This window comes from Pan troglodytes, chromosome 12, assembly GCF_028858775.2.
Source record: "Pan troglodytes isolate AG18354 chromosome 12, NHGRI_mPanTro3-v2.0_pri, whole genome shotgun sequence".
Taxonomy (NCBI): Eukaryota; Metazoa; Chordata; class Mammalia; order Primates; family Hominidae; genus Pan; species Pan troglodytes.
The window spans coordinates 62,327,822-62,351,111 of record NC_072410.2 but is presented as its reverse complement, the minus strand read 5'-3'; the positions used below and the strand labels follow the sequence as shown (position 1 = coordinate 62,351,111).

Here is a 23,290-nt window from a genome sequence, read left to right as displayed (position 1 = left end):
GGGACTCCTAACTTGTCATGCTGCTTCAAGCAACCCTTCCTCCAGCCTATCCTAGATAGCACAGCCAGAGCTGTCTACCCAACGCACAGCATGTATACGCTCTCTCATGCTCAAAATCCTTCCCCAGTGCGCATTAACACTAGACTTGTTCTTCCCTCCACCCAGAGTACCTTCCACATTCTGATCCTTGAAGCCCCAGATCAATTCCTACTGCTTCCAAGAAGCTCATCCTCATGAGTTCTTGGATGAAATAGGGAGTTCCCACTCACTGGAGAATTTCAAGAAGAATGACTCAAGCACATGCTCAGGAATCTTTATTGGTTCTCCATGTTCTATTGAATTAAAAAAAAAAAAAAAAACTCAAACTGACAGTCAATATAATCTACAACATATACTCACCCAGATTCCCACCCTACTATTCCACCCTACCTGGCCTAGTCCCCTGCTAATCCTGAGAACATGCCCCTGTCTCTATCTTTATCCATATCCCTACCACCTGGTACTCCTGCCCTCCGATTGTCAAAACTTGACCCCTCCTTTGAGATTTATTTCAAATCCTAACTAAATTCTGCTGCTTTCCCTAATTCTATCCTCCTTCCAAGCCCTTTAACTCCTGTGTTTCTTGTTTTTCCCTAGGAATCAGAATCTCCTTGGCACTTCAGTCAAGGGTACACTTGGAGAACATAAGGCCATTGAGACAGGAACCGACCTATCTGTGCATTGTGACCCCTAGGTTAGCACTGTCATGCCATAGCATTTAGGAATTATTGAGTGAGGGACTCTCGAAGGTCCATGTCTTGGCTGTTGTACAAAACACACGAGCATTGAATGGGAAGTTGGACAAAATAACGCCAACAGTCTCTTCCAGTTCTGGCCTTCCAGAAACCTGGATCAGCTCTATGACATCTTCTGAACTCTGCTTTTCCCAAATCCCTTTGGCCCCTTGCCACCCAATTCACATTTAGTTGTCTGGGTTTTTTGTTATTGTTTGTATTTAACGTTTTGCAAAGAAAATGCATTCACGTAGTTCAAAATAATTTTGTAATTAAAAGGTACAAAGGACAAAAATCTCACCCCCACCCCATCACGTAACTGTTTAGTTAACACTTTTATTATCTTTTTATATCCTTCCAGATTTCCTTTACGCAAATACAAATATATGTTCTTACATTTTATTACACAAACAGTAGCTTGCATGGGGTTGTTTTTGTAATTGATTTGTGAGTTAAATTTGCTCACCAGCTGCAGTGAAATTGCTGTGTTGGGAGGGTCCTTCAAAGCTCCTTTATGCCCTACTATGCCTAGCTCAGGGCTAGGCACATAAAAATGCTTAAATAAGTGCTTCTTGGTTGGCTGCCCTTCCATAACCTTCTCCAGTCCTGCCTGGAGCTGAAAGCACGTGCCCTACTTACAGCTCCAACGTGTGAGGAGAGGCCCTGCACTCTCACTTCCTCAGACACATTTTTAGAGAATCATCTGAGCCCCGGGGGCAACGACGCAAGTTTCCATCTGTGGTATGCCAGGCCTCCCATCACCTCAGCCTTTCAACTTGGTGGGAGAGAAAATATCATGGGCTAGGAATCAGGAGACTTGGATTTCCTGCAGCTGTGTCCCCAACTTGCTGTGCAACCCTCAACAAGACACTCATCCTCTCCAAGCCTCGTTCTTCTCATCTTTAGAATGAGGAGATGGCCCAGGTGACCTTCCAGGGATCTGCCCACACCAGCACGGCCCTCAGCCAGTCCCTTCCAGCCTCAGCTGTGCAGACATTGTGTGCTATGGGGATGAGGGCCACTTTGCACCCAGGAGGCACCTGCACTCCCCCGGGACCTGTGCCCATTAGCGTGTTGATCCCAGCTAAAATGGCACAGCCTTGCCACAGTTACACAACATTGCATGAGCATCTTGGGGCAACAATTCTTTCCCCTGGGGCCACAGGCCTGGGCCCCAGAGGCAGCTGCCTGCCCGAAGCAAGACTAAGCCTTTCCTGGTAAGTCAAGAGAAGCCTAAGTGAGGTCTCCTTGATGATCCAGATATGGATCCCATGACACCTAAGGACACATCTGGGGAGGCCAGACTACCCACCGACGTAGGCTTCAAGGCCAGCACTGCTCTCACTCACACCCTTGAAGCAGGTGGCACCAGAATGGGGAATTGTGTGGTTCCCAAGAGCCTCTGTGGGGGAATTCCTCTCCATTCCTCTCTGCCCGACTGCCCTCCTCACCTGCTTCCACCTGCTGTTAGGAACAGGAGAGATGTGACCTGGAAGGCACTTCCAAGACCATCTGGTCCACCCTCTCTGTCTACAGATTCAGAAACTGAGTCCAGAGAGAGGAAGTCACTCACTTGGGGCATGCAGCTGCCTGAGTGAGGAAACAGTCTTCAATGGCAAGCCACTCAACACGTCTCAGAAAAGCCAGCCAGGGCTCCCTTCCCCCTTCTGGAGGCCGCGTCCGCACGTCCACAGTGCAGCAGGTGCCCAGCCAAGACTCTCGACTCAGGGAACAGGGTGGGAAAGCTTCTCAGGGGGAGCAGCCAGGAACACCGGGTGGTTGACTCAGTTTTCTGCACCAGTGGTGAAGGCTGGCTGCCAGCCTGCCTCTGGGGGCTTAATGTGGGTATAAACTTCTTGCAACTGTTGTAAGCAGGACAGGCAGGGAAGAGATGAAGGTGGCAGCGTTGTCTTCAGCTGACCAGTGTTCGGGCTGGAACTGGGAGTCGGGCCTGAATTCAGACCACAAAAAAAAGCTATTGTTAGGAGCCCCATTCCCTATAGGGATAGAGATCAGGGCTTGTGGAATTTACTTCTATTGAGTGATCCCCACTTCTCTCTGCCTGTCTAAATCCTCTCTTCTTTGAAAAGCAGCTTAGGGCTGCCTCTTTCTTGAAGCCTTCCTTGCCTACGAACACCCCCATGCAGTCTCCATCCTCTGAACAGCTTGCAGCATTTCCTTCAGGAGGCATCAAGGAACTGGGCACCCGTCATGAGTTCTGGGCTGCCGCTTAGATTACGCATGTGCCTGAGGTCATGGGACCAAAGGCTGGGCGTCTTCAAGAGAAGCAGGATGTTCTACCTCTTTAGTGCCCTCCGCAGCCCGCGGCCCAGCAGAATACATAAAAGGTGTGCAATAACAACTAACTTGCCTGTTGACTGATTCCAGTTCCTCCCCCTAAAGGACAGCGAAGCCAACCACACACTCTTGAAATGCTTGTTTCTCCTGTCAGACATCCCTCATGTCCCCATGCCAGCACCCCCAGGCAGTTCCACGGGGAGAGGAGTGTAAGGTGGCAGAGTTGCCGACGGGGCTTCCGGAACTGGCATCAGGCTTGAGGGTCGTTTTGGACTCCACACTGCCTCACGGACCAGGTGGAGCACAGCTGGCTAGGACCCGTAAGTCCTGCCTTATATCCTCCCTCCCATCATTACAGCAACACACACACACACACACACACACACACACACTGTCCTCACGTTTTTGCCTCCTTGGCTGCCCCTGAAGCCTATTTCCACTCAACTCCTCCTCTATGGATATGTTCGGACATGTGTAATTTATCCCAGGGCCCTTTTGGACTGGAGTAAATCTCACACCCTAGTCTACCCGCATCACCTGCCACCCAACTTGTCCCCCAGGGACTCCCTCCAGCTCTGGGAAAGGCCAGCTGACAGCAGCTCTCACACCGGCTCTGGTGTGGAGAGGGGTCAGAGTAAGTAAAACCAGAAACAGAGAAATAGCAGCAGTAAAAGCAAACGCCACTGTGTTGCTGGACCTCACGGAAGCCCCTGCCCACATTTAGAAAGATCCTATAATTTCCAGACCATTCTGGTCAATAATAATCCGAGAGAAACCTTAATGTTTGATTTCTTCCTCGTGATTTGTGGCTTGTGGAGCTCAAGATCTTTGAGGCCAAAATGGTGTTTTTGTTCATTAGGCAAAGTTGCAGGCCCAGGCAGCAGCGGCTTTCTCCAGTCTGCCCCCGCCTGGCCCCAGCTGAGGCTCAGGAAACCTCCTTGGCAACGGCTAAGGGTCTCACAGTGACATTAACCCAGCCACATTCCACACATGTAATATTCCCGAGTAGTACTTAAGCTTGTAAATCCATTTTTTATGATGCAGAATTGTACAGCATGTGCAACGTGATGCAGATGTGTTAACATCACCGTGAGAAACTTAACTTTTGAATATCCTTGTTTTGGGAGGTACACATTTTACAACTTCAGCAACATGTTACCAAACATTTCTTACACAGTTACTTCCATACAAGGTTCAAGGTGGTTGGTTATATTTAAATATAGAATTTCCCCCTACCTGATCACACTGAACAAATTAAAAATGGCTCAATTATTTGCATCAAGTTCTGGGTTTCTTACCGTCGCCCTTGCTTCCCTATTGTAGCTTTGAAATTAGACTTTTAATTGTGCTTGTGAAACAAAAACACAGGAGGCCATTTTCATTGCAGAACAGAAAGTTACAGGCAAAGTTAAATGCACCTGCATTTCTTTCTTTGTTGGCTGGGGGTAGGGTAAGGAGGGAGGAGGAAGAGAAAGATTTCTATTTCAATGTCTCACTTCAGGTCAGAGATTAGAAGTTCCAAGCTCTGTGTGAACAGGGCACCTGCTCACCTTCTCTGGGCTGTGATTTCCTGCTCCAGCACCACCGTGCTTCAGCATTGACAGAGGAGAAAAACTTATCCAAGTGACTTGGGCAAATATATCTGATTATCACAAGCCCTATTCTCTTTCTGTTGGCACTGATCGGGAAATGTAATTCACCACCCTCCAGTGCCATAGTCCATGGAGTGGAAAATTCTAAATTCAAACCTGTTCCAGGTCAAAGATTCTTATGTCAAGGCAGAAGAATAGAGCACAGTTTAGCAACTGATTAGCTTCATTTATAAAGCTAATTGATTAGCTTTATTTGTTAATTGATTAGCTTTTATTTGTGTTAAGCAATTTAGTCATGTGACAGGTGGATGTCCATTTCTACTCTTATTCTACTCTTCTCTTGATGGTCGGCTGGCTGACCAGTTCCCAAAACACACTCTTTGCTTCAGTCAGGATGGCAATCCCACAGACTCACTGTCTCATTCTTCAACTACACCACCTCCCGCCTAAGCCTCGTTCTTCTTGGCCCTTCCCCAGGATTGCTCTCCAACCCCTTCCCTCCATCTTTCCATCCTTCCAAGCCTCATTCAGTCCCAGTTCCTCTCTGAAGCTCCCCTTGATACCTTCCACCCCTCACAGACCTCCCTGCTCTCTACACACCTGTAGTGCTCATCACCTGGCGACTTGTACCAGCTTGTCTCTCCACTCTTGTAAACCTGTGGGAGGGCCCCTATCTCATGTGTCTGTGCATTCCAAAGAATGCCTAAGAGAGTGTTGCATTTAGAGATGACACTTAATAAATACTTGCCTGTTTGGGGAGGAAAATTGCAATCAAAATTTTAAATGCACTTGGCCTCTAACCTACCAGTCCCTCTTCCAGGCATCTAGCCTATGGAAACACTAGCCCACTTATATAAAGATGTATGTTTAAATGAGTTTATACATGGAAAAGGTTTAGAATAGGACCCCACCCACAGTAAGCACATTATTCAGGATTAATGGGAGTTGTTGCTACTGCTATTGTTGAGAGGTTCCCTGTAATATTGTTTATAATAGCAAAAATCTGGAGCGAACCCAAATGGCCAGAAGGAAGAGTATCGTTTTTGAAAATGATGCTACATCAGTATAATTGTAGGTGCATTTTAAAAAGAATTAAATTTATATATACTGAAATGGGGAAATGTCCCCATTATTAATGTTTATCAAAAAAGCAAACCACAGAACAACACTTATAGTATGATTTCATCTTTTTAAGAACTAGGTAGTAATATGTATATGCACTATACATATTCATGGCAGCAGCATAAAGTCATAACTAAGAGCACAGATTTAGGACTCAAAACACTTGGATATTGATCCTGGCTTCACTGCCTACTACCTACGTGAGCTCCAGAAAATTACTTAACATCTCAGTTTCCTTATCTCTCAAATGGGGAAAACAGTCATATTGCCTCAGAGGACTGGCACAGGGACTAAATGAGTTCATATATGTAAAGCACTTAGAATTGTGTCTGGCATGTCCAGATTCCCCATTAAAGGTTAGTTCTTACCACTGTTATTATTTGAAAAGGAAAAAAAGACTGAAAGGATATAAACCAAACTGTTAACAGTGGTTTCCTCTGGAGAGACAAATTAGGAGAAAAGGAAACCTTCTGGTTTGGTTTTGTTTTACCATAAGCAGGTATAACTTACATAATGTAAAAATACCTCCTATTTGTCAGTAGCATGGCAGGTTTGATTCATAAGGGCAAACTGCTACCTGAGATGTAATGTAAGACGTCAGGATGCAGGCCACAAGCCACGGCTTCCCCATTTCTAAATCCTGATTCTAACTCCAATCCACAGCCAAAAAATTAAAAAATAAAAGATGTTATCACCAGCTGCTGCCCCATGCATACTCTGCAACCCCACAACATGCTGAAAAATTGAGAACATCTGTTTTAAAAAATGAAAGCATCAATTACTATTTTAAACGGGAAGAAAGGGAACAGGAAGTAAATTTGGTGACAAGTGTATTTTTATTCATGCATCTTGACAGCCAAGGTAGGGTCTAGTGCTGCTTTAATAATCATCTTCCTATAGTAGAAGATGGTTCAAAATACCATAACTTTCCTACTACTCCCTTTCACCTGGCAAAATCCTCGTCTTCCAAGACACCTTCCCAGACAACTCCAGTCTGCAGCATTCTCTCCCTACTCCCAACTCAGAGAGATGCTCTGCCCTCCCGCATCTGGGTGGCTCTCCTTCTGGTGACTCATGTCATGATTTAACATAAGCACCACCCAAGGCCCCAGAGTGTGGAGAACAGGAGCCTCTCTGCCTCAGGTTTCTGTGTCCTCCACCACATCTCATGACAACCCCGTCCCACTGGCTACAACGAAAAATCTAAAGTCCTTGGCCCGACACTCCAGGCCTCCCCGCCATAGCCCCACACTCTCCACGGGGTCCTCTGTCTTTCTGGGGATGCAGTCAGACTGGCCGAGTCCCTGTCCACCACCTCCACCTTTTGCTCTCCATTGCTTACTTTTTTTTTTTTTTCCTTTTTGTGATGGAGTCTCACTCTGTCACCAGGCTGGAGTGCAGTGGCGTAATCTCGGCTCACTGCAACTCTCACCTCCCAGGATCAAGTGATTCTCCTGCCTCAGCCTCCCAAGTAGCTGGGACTACAGGTGCATGCCACCACGCTCAGCTAATTTTTGTATTTTTTAGTAGAGACGGGATTTCACCATGTTGGCCAGGACGATCTCAATCTCTTGACCTTGTGATCCACCCGCCTCAGCCTCCCAAAGTACTGGGATTACAGGTGTGAGCCACTGCACCTGGCATTCCATTGCTCACTTTCGTGGCCACTTTCCCTTTATATTTGCCATCTCTATGCTGTTATCAGCATCTCCTCCCTTGCTTTTCACATACCCACCTCTCGCTATTCCTTCAGGCCAACTTATTATAATACCCCCAAGTCCTGGTCCCCAGCCAACACATAAGGATCTATTTCCCCCCCTCCCCTCTGCACCCCTCATCCTGTGCCTAGCAGAAAACCCAAATCACACAAGCCACCCTCTGAATGGGAGAGCTTGTCTCTTCAACTGGATCGCAAATTCCTGGAAGGCAGGATACGTGTCAAACTTGCTTCTTTTCCTTTCTCAGATTGGGCATGGGTGGAGTGGAGCAAAGGCTTGGAGTTGAGGGAAGGCGGAGTGAGAATCTTCCCCCAAAAGTTTAATGTGGACTTTCATTTAGTAGTTATATCTATCATCTGACAGCTCGCTAACTTTGTATGGCAACACTTTCTTATTTCTCTTTTCATTCATTTTTCTTGCTGGGAAAGAAAAAAAAAAAGATAGTTAAAAATTAAATCCAAAACTTTCAGCTCTGATAAGATGAATTTTCTCAAAAGCCAATAATTCCACATGGCTCATCTAAAATTAGAGAGAAGTGACCAGGATTTTTAGTTGATTGGCTTTATAGTAGATGCAAGATAGTCAAAATCTATTTAAATGACTTTCTTAGGGAATTGGAGCAGCAGGCAATGTATCAGATGCCAGAAGTCCATTTAAATATTACACTAAGGGAAGGGAATTAGTTTGGTCAAGCTGCTAAAATGAACAGGCAGGGACAGAAATGCCCTGGAGAAGTGCTGGGTATTTCATCTTGAATCTGTTTGAAAGACAAACACATTTATTTACTAAGTTTAGTACTTCGACTATTTTCTGGAATCGGTATTTGTACAAATCCAGGCCGAGCTGGCCAACTGGAATTTAAAAATGACCAGGATTACAAAATTAATTTGACACTCCTCAATTTCCTTGTTTAGAAACACAAAACAAAGTCCTATTGAAATTGGAGATGTATACAATATTTCAGTCTACAACTTGGAAACTGCTGCTGCGCACCGGCAGACAGCAGCTCTCAGCTCCTCCAGCCCCAACGTGCTTGCCATGGCGGTCCAGGCTGCAGCTGTTTATGAGCTTAAAATGCAAACATGCTAACTTTTTTCTTCTGCAGGAAAAACATGTATTCCCACTGACACCTACTGCTGTCTTACAGATGGGCCTAACACTGAGATTTCAAACATTTTACAGGAAATACACGGACCCACACTCCCTGAGCAGGCCTCGTGCTACCCAGGCACTTTTAAAATTGCTTTTGCAGTAGGATCCCAGGAAAAGGTTCAGTTTTGCCACCACCTGCACAAGGCCAGGATATGACTGGTTTGACAATCTCTAACCTCTGCATTCCTGCAGGGGTCCTCCAGGTAACTCTGCCCCCCACCCAGTTAGTGACCCCTTATGGACTTTGGATTGGGTGTTTGGTAGCCTGAGTTTCCTGCGGCCAGCAGAGGCAGGAAGACCACACAGTATCAGACGTAACATCTCACAAGATGAGGTGTGGCACAACATCCCAACTGTGCTGGAAACTGGGGCTGGCTGGTGAGGATGTCATTTAATGGATGAGCAACTCACCAGCCGGTTTCATTATTGAATGCTTCCCTCTGGCCCCTGAGTAACGGAGCTCTCGCTGGCAGGCCTGGCTCTTCCCCATAGTTCTCAAAGGTTATAGAACCCCCTTCTTCCCTTGTAAACTCTTTCAGCAGTAGTCTTCCCTGCTCCCCCTATATTGTCAACACATCATAGCTGAAGCCTCAGTGGAATACCCCATCCAATTTCCCATAAAATGGGACATGAAAATAAACACACATATTGTATGTTGGTTTACATTTCCTGCACAGACCCAGCAGGGGCGACAGGAAAGACATTAAGGAAACTATTTCTAAAGCAATGGGCTACATTTTAGCCAGAATACTCTCACTGACCCTAAAAAGAAAGCCATTCAGATGGCTAAAATCCCATATAATTCTTTGAAAACGCTCTTCAACATTCCCATTTTAATTTCCAAAATCAATATGGCTTGCTAGTGCCCCATGCTCCAAGACAACAATTCATATTGATGGGGAGGAAGGGATGAACATTTTTCTATTGAATGGAAAATTTGGTTATTTTTAAGGACATTATTCCAAGAGAGAAAAAGGTCTTAAGTCCACTGCACCTGACAGAGTATTCTTTTGTTCCTAGAAGGCTGGTTTCTCTTGACATCTCTGCCCTCATTAAAAAAGCATATCACAGTTGTCACCTTTATGTTTTCAGTCATGCAGTTTCAAGCCCCAAAACAGAATGTTGTCATTTATTTTTCTTCTGAATAAATGGCACCCTGCTCACATGCATGCATGCTCAATGCCAAAAATCCGAGAGGACATTCCTGTAGCACCTCTCTAATTCAGAGCACCCGGCAAGTCTGAATTAGCGAGTTGTCTCAACCAGGGGATAGTAAAGGCTATTTTATGTCTTCCACGTATATTCACTAACTAGGTAATAATCACTTGCCATTAGCACATGAAAATTGTGAGTAAGTGGTGCTGCTAAAGAGCTAGAAAACAGTTTGTTCTCAGGTAGGTAAATGGTCCCTCCTGCACTCTTGTTCACACTGTTAATTTGCTGAGCAAACCCTTTCCTCAAGGACTGTGCAAACACCAGTTTCGGGCTCCATGTTAAGGAAGCTCACAGGCAGTCCTCTGCCCCCTTGAGACGACAATTCATCTTCCACCACAACAAAGCCATTTTGCCACACCTAAGAACCAAAAAAAAATAAAGAAAAGAAAGAAGCATTGCATGTAATATCATTGTCTCTATCAGCCATGGCCTTCCTTTGGTAGGGGCAAAATATTAGTCTCACACTCCAGCCGCAAGGAGAAACTTGACACATCCGAACATTAAACTTCCTTCCAACCCTGCCCCCAACATGCCTGCCTTGCTACCCTAATTCTTCCCCCTCTCCCACCCCCAAGTTTCTGCCTATGAGGAGAGAAGGGTGAGGAAGTGTGGATGTCTGCTTCAGGGTGCTATTTGGGGTTTCATCTATTCATGCTTCTCACTTAGCACCCACTTGCCATGGAGGGGCAAGATGAGCCTGGGACCACTACCTTTGAGGGTTGGCCAAGAGTGGGCACCCTGGATCAACTCTTCTCTGGCCTCAAAGAGAAATTTCCTCTTTGCCTGCTCTTCCCTGAGGATCTGTGCTTGCTCTTGTTCCAAGAGAGAAACTTGACAGACCAAGATCAGAGTGTGGGGCTAAGGACTAAGAGGACTATTAGACTGCTTTGAGGCTGGCTTTGAACCGGAGGGTTAAGGGAATCCTGAGACCCATGCTGGTGCAGCAGATTCAGCGGGAAAAGGAGTTTCACATCGAGCATGGGGTCAAAGCCCTGTGGAAATCAGGAGGCCTTTGCCAACAGCACATACTCTGCATGTCTTTCTTGAGCCTGATCTGGGATTGTGTATTTGGGATTTGACTCATCACAAATAACCTAATGAGTGAAGAAATGTCCAAAAGCAGGTAAGTGGAAATGTGGAACATAAGAAGCTGAGATAATCCACACACAAATGACAAGTCCCCAAATGACTATGGGTTGCCTATATGTACTCCAGACATTTTCGTAAACTAAGAAGAGTTAAAATTGACCCAAGACTTTTGCCCTTCCTACATTGCAGATAACACAACTGCAAATATCTAATGCCTTTAGTAGGGATGACTGAAGTTGACATTATAGATGTAGTAAGATCCATGCCCCAAGGATGTTAAGATTCACTGTCAGACAAATAATCTGTGTTAGCTCTGATAAGAAATCCACTAGAGTAATTGGTTCAAGGGTCATGCACCTCCCCACCCCTTTGAAGAGCAGAATCCTACTTCTGGAGACCGTGAGATGGGGGCTGAACTGGAGAACCTCAAACAGAAGTTTGAAGCTTCCTGGCCAGGCACCATGGTTCACGCCTGTAATCCCAGCACTTTGGCAGGCCGAGGTGGGCAGATCACCTGAGGTCAGGAGTTCGAGACCAGCCTGGCCAACATGGCAAAAGCCCGTCTCTACTAAAAATACAAAACTTAGCCATGCATGGCGGTGGGTGCCTGTAATCCAAGCTACTCAGGAGGCTGAGGCAGGAGAATCCCCTGAACCCAGGAAATGGAGGTTGCAGTGAACCAAGATAGCACCACTGCACTCCATGCACTCCAGCCTGGGTGACAGCAGGAGACTCTGGCTCAAAAAAACAAGAAACAACAATAACAACAACAACAAAAAAAAAAAAGTTTGAAGTTTCCTGCTTTATTTAACATTAATGCCAATTTTGCATTTCACTCCATCATGTAATGATGATCTTTCCATTAATTACATTTTCCTCAAAAATTCATAAGTAAAATAAATGCTCCGTGAAAGTTGCCATGTTTATCCTACAGCCCAGGGTTCACCCAGGATACCACCACCTCACTCGACACTCCCCAGTTTGAGAAGAAAAGCAACAAGGGAATGAAAGTACAATTCTGAATCTTGGAAGGAGAAGTGAAAAGAATGCTTACCAAAGTAGGGGAAGACAGAAAAGAAGAATTTTTTGGTATTTTTCCCATAGTCATTTTCCATAACTGCTGAGTCAATGCTAGAAAATGATTAAAGTATTATGTTGGCTTGTCATGAACTTTTCCATCAAACTGTGTTCATTTGGCAGGTGAAAAGTTTTCTCTCCTAGGGACCATCAGAACTTGGCTTAGGAACAGGCTCTCCAAACACCTTGAGAACTTCATGCACATAAGTGCAACTCCTTGATCCCTTAATACATCTAAATTCTGGTGAAGTCAATGAAGGTGTCAGAGCAAGACACAAAATCCTCAAGGGACTACCACCAACTTAGCTTTTCCAGTTCACATGGAGATGTTAATTCCACTTATCAAAGAGAAGTACAAAAAGGCACTCAATTATGAAAAGCAGAAACCAAAATGAATGATATTGTGAGTTGGCCTCAGCTGGGGTTTCCTGAATTTATTACCTTAGAAAGTTAAAAATTGGATCTGCCTCTTCCACCCAACATGGTAGTTGGTGGAAAGTAGTGTCTCAGAGCAAATCGCCAGAGTCATGGTGGCCTCCTCAAAGAGGAACAGCTATGCAAACCCCACCAACGCAAAAGGAGAAAGAATAATCACTTGGAGAAGCAAGTTAATGAAATCATGTGTGTAAAGACAAGTAAAATTTTAATACTATTATTAGATAGTTTGATATATGATGAAATCAAGAGGGAAAGACTTAGAGATATGAAAGAAAGGGGAAGTCAGGAGGCCAGGGAGGACCTGGGAGGCCAGGGAGGAGGAGTAGGGAACGGTAGAAAGAATGCAAAGCCCAGAAGAAAGAGAACAGAAAACACAGGAAGAGAAGAAGATAGCGGCTGAGCACGGTGGCTCACGCTTGTAATCCCAGCACTTTGGGAGGCCCAGGTGGGCGGATCACGAGGTCAGGAGATCGAGACCATCCTGGCTAACAGGGTGAAACCCCGTCTCTACTAAAAATACAAAAAATTAGCCAGGCATGGTGGCATGCACCTATAGTCCCAGCTACTTGGGAGGCTGATGCAGGAGAATCACTTGAACCCAGGAGGCAGAGGTTGCAGTGAGCCGAGATTGTGCCACTGGGCAACAGAACAAGACTCTGTCTCACCAAAACAAAAAAAAATTAACCATCTTGGGGGAAAAAAAAAAAACTAGTACTAGTATAAGCCCGAAACTTCAGAAGATGGACCTTCCACTTGAATTGTGGTTCAGTCCACCTTCTTGAAACAAAACAGTAATGATTTTGTTTCCATGGCCACATCTCCTGTCATGATTTGATTTGCGGGAAGAGTTTACAAAGATGTGATTGTACCTAGCAAAAAGTATTGTCAACAGATTTACTTATTAGAGTAAGGAGCATCATTTTCTCTATTTCATGCCAAAGTTAGGCATTGAAGCAAACCTCTCTCTCTCAAAAATACACACACGGACACTCACACATACACACAGGAGCACCTACACATACATCACTCTCTCTCACACCAGCCGGATATTCATGTTGATACCAAGTCCCAAAGCCTCTCTCACCTGAGTTTCCACCATCTTTCTTCCTTATAAGCTTCAAAGCTGCATACGTGATGTAGGAAACCAACTCTCACTTGCCATATCAAAACACAGCCAAGGCCAGGCACAGTGGCTCATGTCTGTAATACCAGCACTTTGGGAGGCCAAGGCAGGAGGATCAGGAGTTGAGGAGTTCAAGACCAGCCTGGGTAACATAGGGAAACCCAGTCTGTTCAAAATTTTTTAAATTAGCCAGTTATGGTGGCATATGCCTATAGTCTTAGATACTTGGGAGGCTGAGGTGGGAGGATCGTTTGAGCCTGTGAGGTCAAGGCTGCAGTGAGCCATGATTGCACTACTGCACTCCAGCTTGGGCAACAGAGCGAGACCCTGGATCAAAAAAAAAAAAAGTTTAATGGGGCCAATACATAGGTTTCTTTTAAAGAGCTTCCGGGCTGTCAGAATTTTAGGGTTCAAACAAAAACTACATTTGACTTACAGGGTCCTTCTTCTCCAGCCTCTTGGTAAAGGAGACAACAAAAGAGCCAAAAGGTAGACAGACCCTGGAGAACAGGTGTAAAGAGCTGGGAAATCCTCTAGTCATGACTAATTGAAAGTAGACCAGGGATCCCTCTGTTCTATGAACCCTCCACTGCAAATTGGACAGTAGGCTCCCTGAAAAGGCTCAAGCACTGCTCAGATCATTCCAAATTACAAGGGGGAAAATCCCTTGAATGAAGAGCTCAGTGAGCAATCCCCATCTATTTTAAAGTGTAAGGACACCACCAGAAACATGAAAATCTTCCTCCCACTCTTGTTCTTAGTCACTTGAGCCCACTACACTCATGTGCGTGGATGCAGAAAATAAAAATGGCCTGCAGTCCCTTGAAAAACTTTCCTTAATCTTGATGTTACTTTAAAGCCATCATAAATCATGCAACCTGCCAATCTTGTTGTGTTTTATAAACTGTGGGAGCAGTAGAGCATTTCTGGCACAATGATCTCCTAGTAACAAATGCCAGTTCTAATGCCACTGCATTTTCTCAATACCACTTGACCTCTTAAACAAGGCCCTACAAATATATTAACTGTCATATTCTCAATTTCTTTTTTTACAATGGGAAGTGATATTCTCTTATGACTAGCCTGATGGAGCCAAAGGCAGCATCTTTCTGGACATTGAAAAAATACCCAATTGTGGTACGTAGGCCTTTCCTGCCTGACAGCTACCACCCCTAACACTCCTGAGTTATCTCTTCCCTATAAACCCCTAGGGTCACACCCCAAAGGCTCTCCAGGTTCCTGCTGAATCCCAGCCTGCCCATGCTCCTCAATGGCATCCAAATCAGTGCCAAAACCAAGCCCTAAAGGGGGACACTCTGCATGGCCTTCAGGATCAATGGAAAAGGCAGAACCCAGGCGAGCCGAGGGCCTGGCTTGCCTTCAGGAAATTCCGGGCTGTCTGCAGCAGCTGTGCTTCGAGTAGTACAACAAATTCACTTACTGAATGACAACAGCTTTATTGGCAAGCCAATTCAATTAAAGCCCCTGCATCCAACAAAGTCTCCGGCAGCCCTCTCTGCATAAAGAACATGGAATCGTGCCTACATTTCCCTGAGTGCCCTCAGCCCTAGCTGTCCCTCTACATGAGAGGGAGAGGGATGAATGAATTAGACGCGGATGATGGTAATTAATGGCTGGCTGTCAGAGAGTCATTTTGGAGGCTCAGCCGTTGAAGGCTCCATATTAAAGGCCGGATCCCAGCACAAACTGACCAGGACAGGCTAGAACTCCCTCTCTAAACGGTAGGAGTGTCGTGGGCACCTGGGGCAAGAAGAGAGGGGGAAGCAGGAGATGGCGAAGGAGGTTTAGAGGGGAAGTAGAGAAGCAAAACAACAGGCTGCTTGCATTGATCAATGCTTTTTACACTATTGATATATAAATAATATGTTCATTTTTCATTTTTACAAAATATGTCCTTTAGGCTACCATTACGGCAAACTGACTTCAGAGTTCTGACATGAGCTTATTAGGGGGCGGAAAGGGAGGGCTGGCTGTAGAACTAGAAACAAAACACATTTTCTTATAAAATATACATAGCAGATCATTTTCACCTTCAGTAACAAAGATAAAATCAGGGAGTTTTTTGATCCCTGGCACAGTCTCGCCAGCCATTCTTTTGGTACTTGGAGAGGCCTTAAGGAAGAGGGGATGGAGGATGGATGGAGAGGGATGGAGGAGGGGCACCAAAGGGAAGGACATGGATAACAAGTGGGCTCCAGCTGGCTCATTTCCATGAAGGTGGGCAGCCCTCACTCTGCCTGCCGCCAGTGCCACCAAACAGAGCCAAGTGCAGGTTAACTACCTAGCGGGAGATAACTTGGGTATATTGCGGCTTAATTATTCCTGATAGTAACAGGTTACCATATGCACCATTTGGAGCATAAACATAGGCCATATACTGAGGGGCCAACCTGATCCTTCTCCAACAATTCAAGTTGGGTGAAAAGCTAGGCTCCCGGCTCGTTCTATTTGTGCAAGTCCTAGTCTTAGAGGCCACAGGGCCTGAGCTTCCACCCATGAAATGTGGGGAATTCTGTGACTATACTAGAATGAACTTCTTATCTCACTCCCATAGAGGACAAATTCCAGAAATTCCATTCAGAAAATCTGCCTCTCTGCTCATGGTGATCCTCCAGAATGTTTGCCTAGAATCGAACTTCAGAATTAACAGTTCAGAGCAAATGCCAACTCCACCAGGAAGCTTTCCCAGATTCTCTCTATAGGAATAAATTACTTCCCTGTTACATTCCTACAGAACCCTGCATGTGCCTGTATCATGGTCTTTAATTCATTTCTTTTACACCATAGTCTCCTCATGTGCGTTCCCTAATAGATAGAGGCTTCCTGGAGCCGGGGTGTGGGCTTTCTATAGAGCTAGTGCTCAATAAATCTAAGCAGAATTGAACTGAATGGCCCTTAGGAAATGGAAATAATTTGGCAATGCCTTAGTCTTGGAAAGTTGTATAGGGCCTTATTATGACCCTGCAGCCATCAAGATTTCACTGCCGCTTTCTTCATTGCAGCCACCAAATTAGTTGCCCACTTTAATTAGAACAGAGGCCAGATGTCTGGCCAGCCCTACTAGAACCGGAAGAGCTAGCAAGCTGGTGGAGTTTCCCAGCTGGGGGCCCAAGTGGCTGGCTTCATGTGGTTGGGTCACCTTCCCTTGCATACTTCCTTCCCTCTTGCTTGACTCCTTTCTCCCCCACCCCCATCCTGAGGACAGCTGTCCCTTTTATCACCAAAGCCCTTTCCTGACAACACATCTGTCCAGCACAATGTTTCACACTGTCCCATGATTCGGTTACCCAAGGCATTTGCATCTTTGATCACTGCAAGGGCATGAAACATTTGTGTCCATAAAGAGCCAGCAGAGACAGGGTATCCCCTTTCTGAAGCCTACCATCCACTAAGTAATGAAATCTAATATTTAAAGGGCATGACACCCGTTTATACTAGATTTCATTAATCAATGTTTCATGGAAGGGATAAATCCTTTATGCATGCCTTTTTCCTGATTTTTCCCCCATTTAAAAAATGCAATGCTGATTTTTCTTCCCTGCTATTAGCTCACATAGACCCACTACTGTGCACCCTTGTTCCCAGCCTCCCAAAACTCACCCTTTCACATTCACTCTGAGGTCATGAAGTTCAATGGAGAAAACAAAGGGGTAGAATGAGGGACAGAACGGTGTTCTAGTTAGCCTTAAGCATGTTTCATTAAATAAAACCTTCATAAACCTTAAAAAAAGAGAATGTCATTGTAATTACAAGCTCATATTTGGCATGCCAGTGGACAATACATCCAGTGCCTCCAAAATATTAAGTAGAGGATCACAGGCTTCATTTGTACACTCACTAAGTGCTATATTACTGACATTAAAGAAGACAAGAATGGGCCGGGTGCAGTAGCTCATGCTTGTAATCCCAGCACTTTGGGAGGCTGAGGTGGGCGGATCACGAGGTCAGGAGTTCGAGACCAGCCTGGCCAACACGGTGAAATCCCGTCTCTACTGACAATACAAAAAATTAGCCAGGCATGGTGGCGCATGCCTGTAATCCCAGCTACTCAGGAGGCTGAAGCAGGGGAATCGCTTGAAACCGGGAGGCGGAGGTTCCAGTGAGCTTAGATCATGCCATTGTACTCCAGCCTGGGTGACAGAGCAAGACTCCATCTTGAGGGAAAAAAAACAAAAAAAACAAAAACAAAAAAAGACAAGAATGGTATTCTTATTACCACCACAAAAACCCACACCTTAGGTGAAGTTCAGGTAAATAGGATATCACAGATATCCTTCCTGGAGGATGTTGACCAAAGAATATTCCGATTGCCTTGTTTAACACCTTTGCACATAGGCTCTTGTGTACCTGCATATGGCAGTGAAATTGCAATAAAGCAATAACAACCAGCACCAAAGCAAGTAAGTATGTTGCAAAGGACAGAAGAGTCCTAACAACACCACAAGACCTCTGAATGAATCACAGGTACTTTTAAGGTGTCTGAATGCCTATGACTGTGGTAATACTCATAATGCTACATGTTCTCCTCAACTTATGGAATAGTGAAGACCCAATAAATTGTTAAATAATGCCCATTTTCCCACTGTAATTGTTCTATAAAGCCCCTTTTCCCCATTAGTTTCAAATGCAATGCCTACTGTTGAGCAAATATCCTGGTTCCTGAATGACACTTTTTAAAAAATGCAACAAATAATACAAATATGGAAAAACAATATGCACAAATATGCCCATCGCAATATGACTTATAACAGTGGGAAATTGAAAGCAATCAAAATGATTACAGTAGGTAAATGGTTAAGTAAATTATGATACACAGCCATGGACCTTCATGTAGCCATTAGGAGGATAAAGACTACACAGTAACATGGAAAAATGCAAAATGACACATGCTAAGTGGGAAAAGAAACTGGAAATAGTATGACACCGTGGTTACAACTAGATAAAAGCATACTTATTTTTTAAAAAGGCTGGAATGAAATAAACAAAAATAATAATCGTGTGAAGGATCATGAGTGATATTATCCCTTATCTTTACTTCTTGAAATATCCATAACGCTCTGTCTTTATGATGCAAAAGAAATGGAAACCTAGCAACTCTTTAAAGAACTATTATTTTTTAAGTAGGCATAATTTTGAAATAAAGAACAGTAATATGCAAAATATTCTAACTATAGTAAACCCAAATTAAGATGTTTCATGTGGAGACAGCTACCCTGGCAGGATGAGTATCTCCCCACACTACTGCTTGCAGAGCTAATGCACATCCCAGGTAGCTTTCCATTGACACAGAGTTATAGGCCTCTTTCTAGATATTTTCATTTCACCTGAACAGTTTATTTCAGTATCACTGGATGGGAGAAAGCAGCAGTGGCAGCAGGGAAACAGGGCTGGAATGTCAAGCGCCTGCTTCAATATAAAGGCCGGTTGTCCAATAGGCTGGCTGGTGACTTGGCAGCTGCAATGAAGCTGTTCATGGGTGGACCCTGGAATGGCCACAGGGAGAGAGATACGGAGCCAGGAAGAATGAGCCTACCAGTTTAGAAAAACTCAAATCTTGGCTCTGCTACAGAAGATCCCAGGATACTAAAACAACTTGCAGCTTTGACCTGAGATCCGCTGTGTATGATCTTTGAAGAGTTAAGAAGAATGAGAACAGAAGACCCAGGACATTGGTGGGGGTCCATTTTATTTTCTTTTTTCTTTTTTTTTTTTTTTTTTTTTTTTTTTGATACGGAGTCTCACTCTGTTGTCAGGCTGGAGTGCAGTGGCATGATCTTGGCTCACTGCAAGCTCTGCCTCCCGGGTTTAAGCGATTCTCCTGCCTCAGCCTCCTGAGTAGTTGGGACTACAGGCGCCCACCACCACGCCCAGCTAATTTTTTGTATTTTTAGTACAGACGGGGTTTCACCATTTTGGCCAGGATTGTCTCGATTTCTTGTCCTCATGATCCGACCACTTCAGCCCTCCAAAGTGCTGGGATTACAGGCGTAAGCCACCCCGCCCGGCCAATTTTATTTTCTTCTTCCAAATGTTACCTGCCATTGTTCCAGTGGATCATGCATACTTCTTGGCCAGAATCCATTCCCAAATGAGCACCTCTGCGTCTCACAGAAAAGAGTGTACCTAAAATTTAGTTCATGGCAGCTGGAAATAATTTACAAGTATTTGCTGACAATAAATAACTTCCTAAATTATACAAGGAGAACTTGAATAACCAAAAGTTATCTGCATGATATCCCACTCACATAGGTACACTATTTTCACTTCACATTAAATTTGTACAGGTAGCACATTTCTTGTATCACGAAACCACCTCTTCTATAGTCTTCGGTGAGTAGAACTTATGTTCCCACATAAGCTATAAATGCTAATAATTTTTTAAGACAATGGTCTCCTCCTAGGAATTGGCTTTTTACCATGACACTTTTGATGACTTTATCAACCCTGGTGTATTAAAATATTCAAATTCAAATTCATAAGCATAAACTATCTAACACTGGTCTGTGAGTCTTCTCCTAAGACAAGCTCTTTAAGCTGTTACAGCCACTTTTATATGCAACCTGAGTACAAGACAGTATCATATTCAGCTTGGAAGCCAGACCTTATAAAGTGTGAAATCTTTTAACACACCATAGGAGTGCGCAGAACAATTATAATAAGTATTGCACATATTTTAAAATATGACTCTTTTGCTGACCTCTTCCTCATCTCAGTGTTTTTGGTCTCACTTCTGTGGTCTGTACAGTAAGTTGTTTCAGCCATGTTCTTCCCAGGGAAACGATAGGAAGAATGAGCTCTTCTCCCAGGTGAAAGTCCTCGTCAGCACCTGAATCATGGAGAAGTAGACATAGGATAGCAAGAAAAGGCAAGAAGTGTCTCCTTGGAACAGTGATTTATTTTGTCTTTAATAAGCGGCAACACAGTACCCATACTTTTGCTTGGCATGAGCAGAGTTTAGGAAGTTACTTTCATTTCTGAAACAGGCACACAGGTACCTTCTCACTCCGCACTCACTCCTGCATCCCCTACTCTGTAACTTCCCCCTTGGACTCTCAGGTTTTTGCAAGTCTGCCTGAAACAGCTTTTTAAATCTACTGTTAAATCAAGTCCTACCCTTCGCTACAGAAATCTCAGCCCACCCAGAGTCAAGGAAGAGGGTTATTGCAGAAAGGAGGCATTAAGTTGGAAGGATACTTGGGGAGCCTCTAGCCTAGTGGTCGTCAAACCTGAGTGTGTCTCTGAATCAATGAAGGAAAAGATGCCCCAGCCCAGAGACTCTGATTCAGTGGATCTAGGGAGCAGTCTGGGAATATATATACACACACAGGACATTCACACACACACACACACACACACACACGTAACTTTGTCACAGGTGGCCCAAGCACAGCACTTTGAGAAACACTGCTGTAGTTCAATATCCTCTGAGGGTCAACGCAGTTGCCCAAGACACATGAACCATTGGCAGTAGAGTTAGGAGTAGCATTCAAGTCTGTAGACTCTTGCCACATCTTGCTGCCCCAGGGAGCCACAGGAAAAGCAATTACAATGGGAGCCTGGGCAGGAGTGGGGGTGGGCACTACTCTCCCCTGTGGATCCCAAAATGTTCAGTGGCATTTGAAGCCTAGAGGAGCTACTTAGTGGAGTTGGTAAGAAGTCTTAATTCCACCTTTAACCATGCCCGTGGCTGATCTTGCTCACAGAAGGCACAGCAACAAAACTCTTTTCTAACCACCTGCGTTTGATCCGCTATCTACACAGAATTGGGAAGCTGGGGCTGGCTTGGAGAATCGAAAATGCAGTCCCAGCTTCACAGGTGCCAGCCATGTGTGAGCACGCCACTCACCCTCCCTTAGGCTTCTGTCTGTTCATCTGCAAATGAGTCTAATACCTACCCTGCCTGTTTTTCTGATTTGTTGTGAGGATCAAATGAGATCATAGGATGTTCTTTGAAAATTAAAACCTTCCAGAAGTGTCAGTTCTTGTCTAGTATGCACAGACTCCTTATGAATCTTGGGCAAACATAGAATGAATCCTCTTCTAAAACAAGAATTACACAGAACAGAGTGTCTCAAAACTACCATCCTTGCTCATATTTTCTAGGAAGCCTATAGCCATTCTACACAGTGTTAATGCAGACCTGTGCTAAGCAGACCAGAAACAATGAAGGCTTTAGCAGGCATTTCAGGACACAGTTCAGACTTGGACCCAGCGGCTCTGTTGACTCCCCACACCCAAGACCCACAGCCACAGGACACGGGCTTCTCTGGTCCACTTAGCCCTCGTCAGCGCCAACAGTCCTAACGATTCCAGGGTCCTTCGATGGCCCTCCCGCCCAGCCATCTAAACACATGATGCTGAAGGCACTTCCTGTGCCTCCTCACCAGCCCTCACAAGCGCATTCCACGCAGGATTCCAAATAATCAATTTTCTGCCTGTATTTGCATGTTTAGAATGAGAAAAACTTTTCAGACCTTTGTTTTTTATTCCAGATGGAATCTGTTTATAGAAAAACCAGAGCTCCCTTCAGGGGCCACGGAGGGGTGGAGGAAGGTTGGCAGAGGGGGCTTCTGGGAAGGCTTTGGGGCCCCAACTTCCTCTTCAAATAGAGCAGCTGCACTTCTACCTAATTGGGCTTCCACAGAAGGCCTCATTTTGCTGATTTTTTTTTTTTTTTTAATGCATGAAAACTAGTCATCTAATCTGCAGCTTTGTAGGTGAAGAGAACGCACTGGAGAAACGTTAACTGATTTTCCAACTTCCTCCTTCAGCCACTTGTAGAAGAAAGATGGAAGATCCTGTCTCTATAGAAGGCCTTCCTGCCAGGGTCCTCGGTCTCAGCCTAGGCGTCTACTTCGGGCAACCCCTGGGAGGGGCTTCTCGTGCCCTGTCCCCCACCTAGAAGCTCACAGTAGTGATCACGTCCTGTCCCACTTCATCAGCGCCTCCCTGGGGCCTCTCCTGGGCTCTCCAACTAATACCTGGGTCGCATCCCCAGGGTTTCTGGCCTCCTCAGGCTGCTTGTTTGGTCCTCTGGTTTCCAGATAGCATCAAGTTTACAGAATCAGCTCCACTCCAAGAGTTCTTTCAAAGGACAGTTCTCAAAAGAAACATATTAATGCCTCTGAAGTGGCACCAGGAAGCAAGTCTGAGTAATGCACCCTAGTTGTCACCCCTGGTTGCCCCTCAGGGCCCAGGCCTGCTGACTCTCCCTAGCTCAGGATGTGTTTGCAGGTCTCCAAGGCTGTCCTCCCAGAAGTTGTAGGGGGAAACTTTGTGCTCTTTCTGGACAATGTCCAAACCCATAGCTGAAGGCCCTGGCAAAGCTTCAGGTTGTTCTTCATAGGCTCCTACCGTAGGCTCCAGAGATGCAGATGGAGACTGACTTCCCAGCTATCTACACACATGATACTGGTGTTTTAAGAGAGGACACTGGGTGGACCTTAAACAATGACTTGGATGTCATACAGGGAGGAGTAGTATTTAGATATAAAAAAAACTTCCAGAAATTTCTTCTTCCTTTGCTACAGGCTGTCTCTGTGGTCTACTCTCTCCTCACCCCACCTCCCAGCCAGAAGAGGAGTACACAAGAGAAGGCCAGGGGTCGGCAGACTGAGCCTTTTTCCACAGGACAAATTTCATCTCTCAAATACCTGATAAAAAGTCTCCAGG

At 45.0% G+C, this 23,290-nt stretch overlaps 1 long non-coding RNA gene across 1 annotated transcript in view; it reads right to left on the bottom strand.

Moving 5' to 3' along the window:
- LOC134807912 (uncharacterized) overlaps positions 1 to 23,040 on the bottom strand; it is a 64,554-nt gene extending 41,514 nt beyond the window's left edge. Inside the window, exon 1 of the long non-coding RNA XR_010149527.1 lies at positions 20,316 to 23,040. This is a non-coding gene — a long non-coding RNA (uncharacterized LOC134807912). The remainder of the gene's footprint in view (positions 1 to 20,315) is intronic.
- Between the last annotated feature and the right edge of the window lie 250 nt (positions 23,041 to 23,290).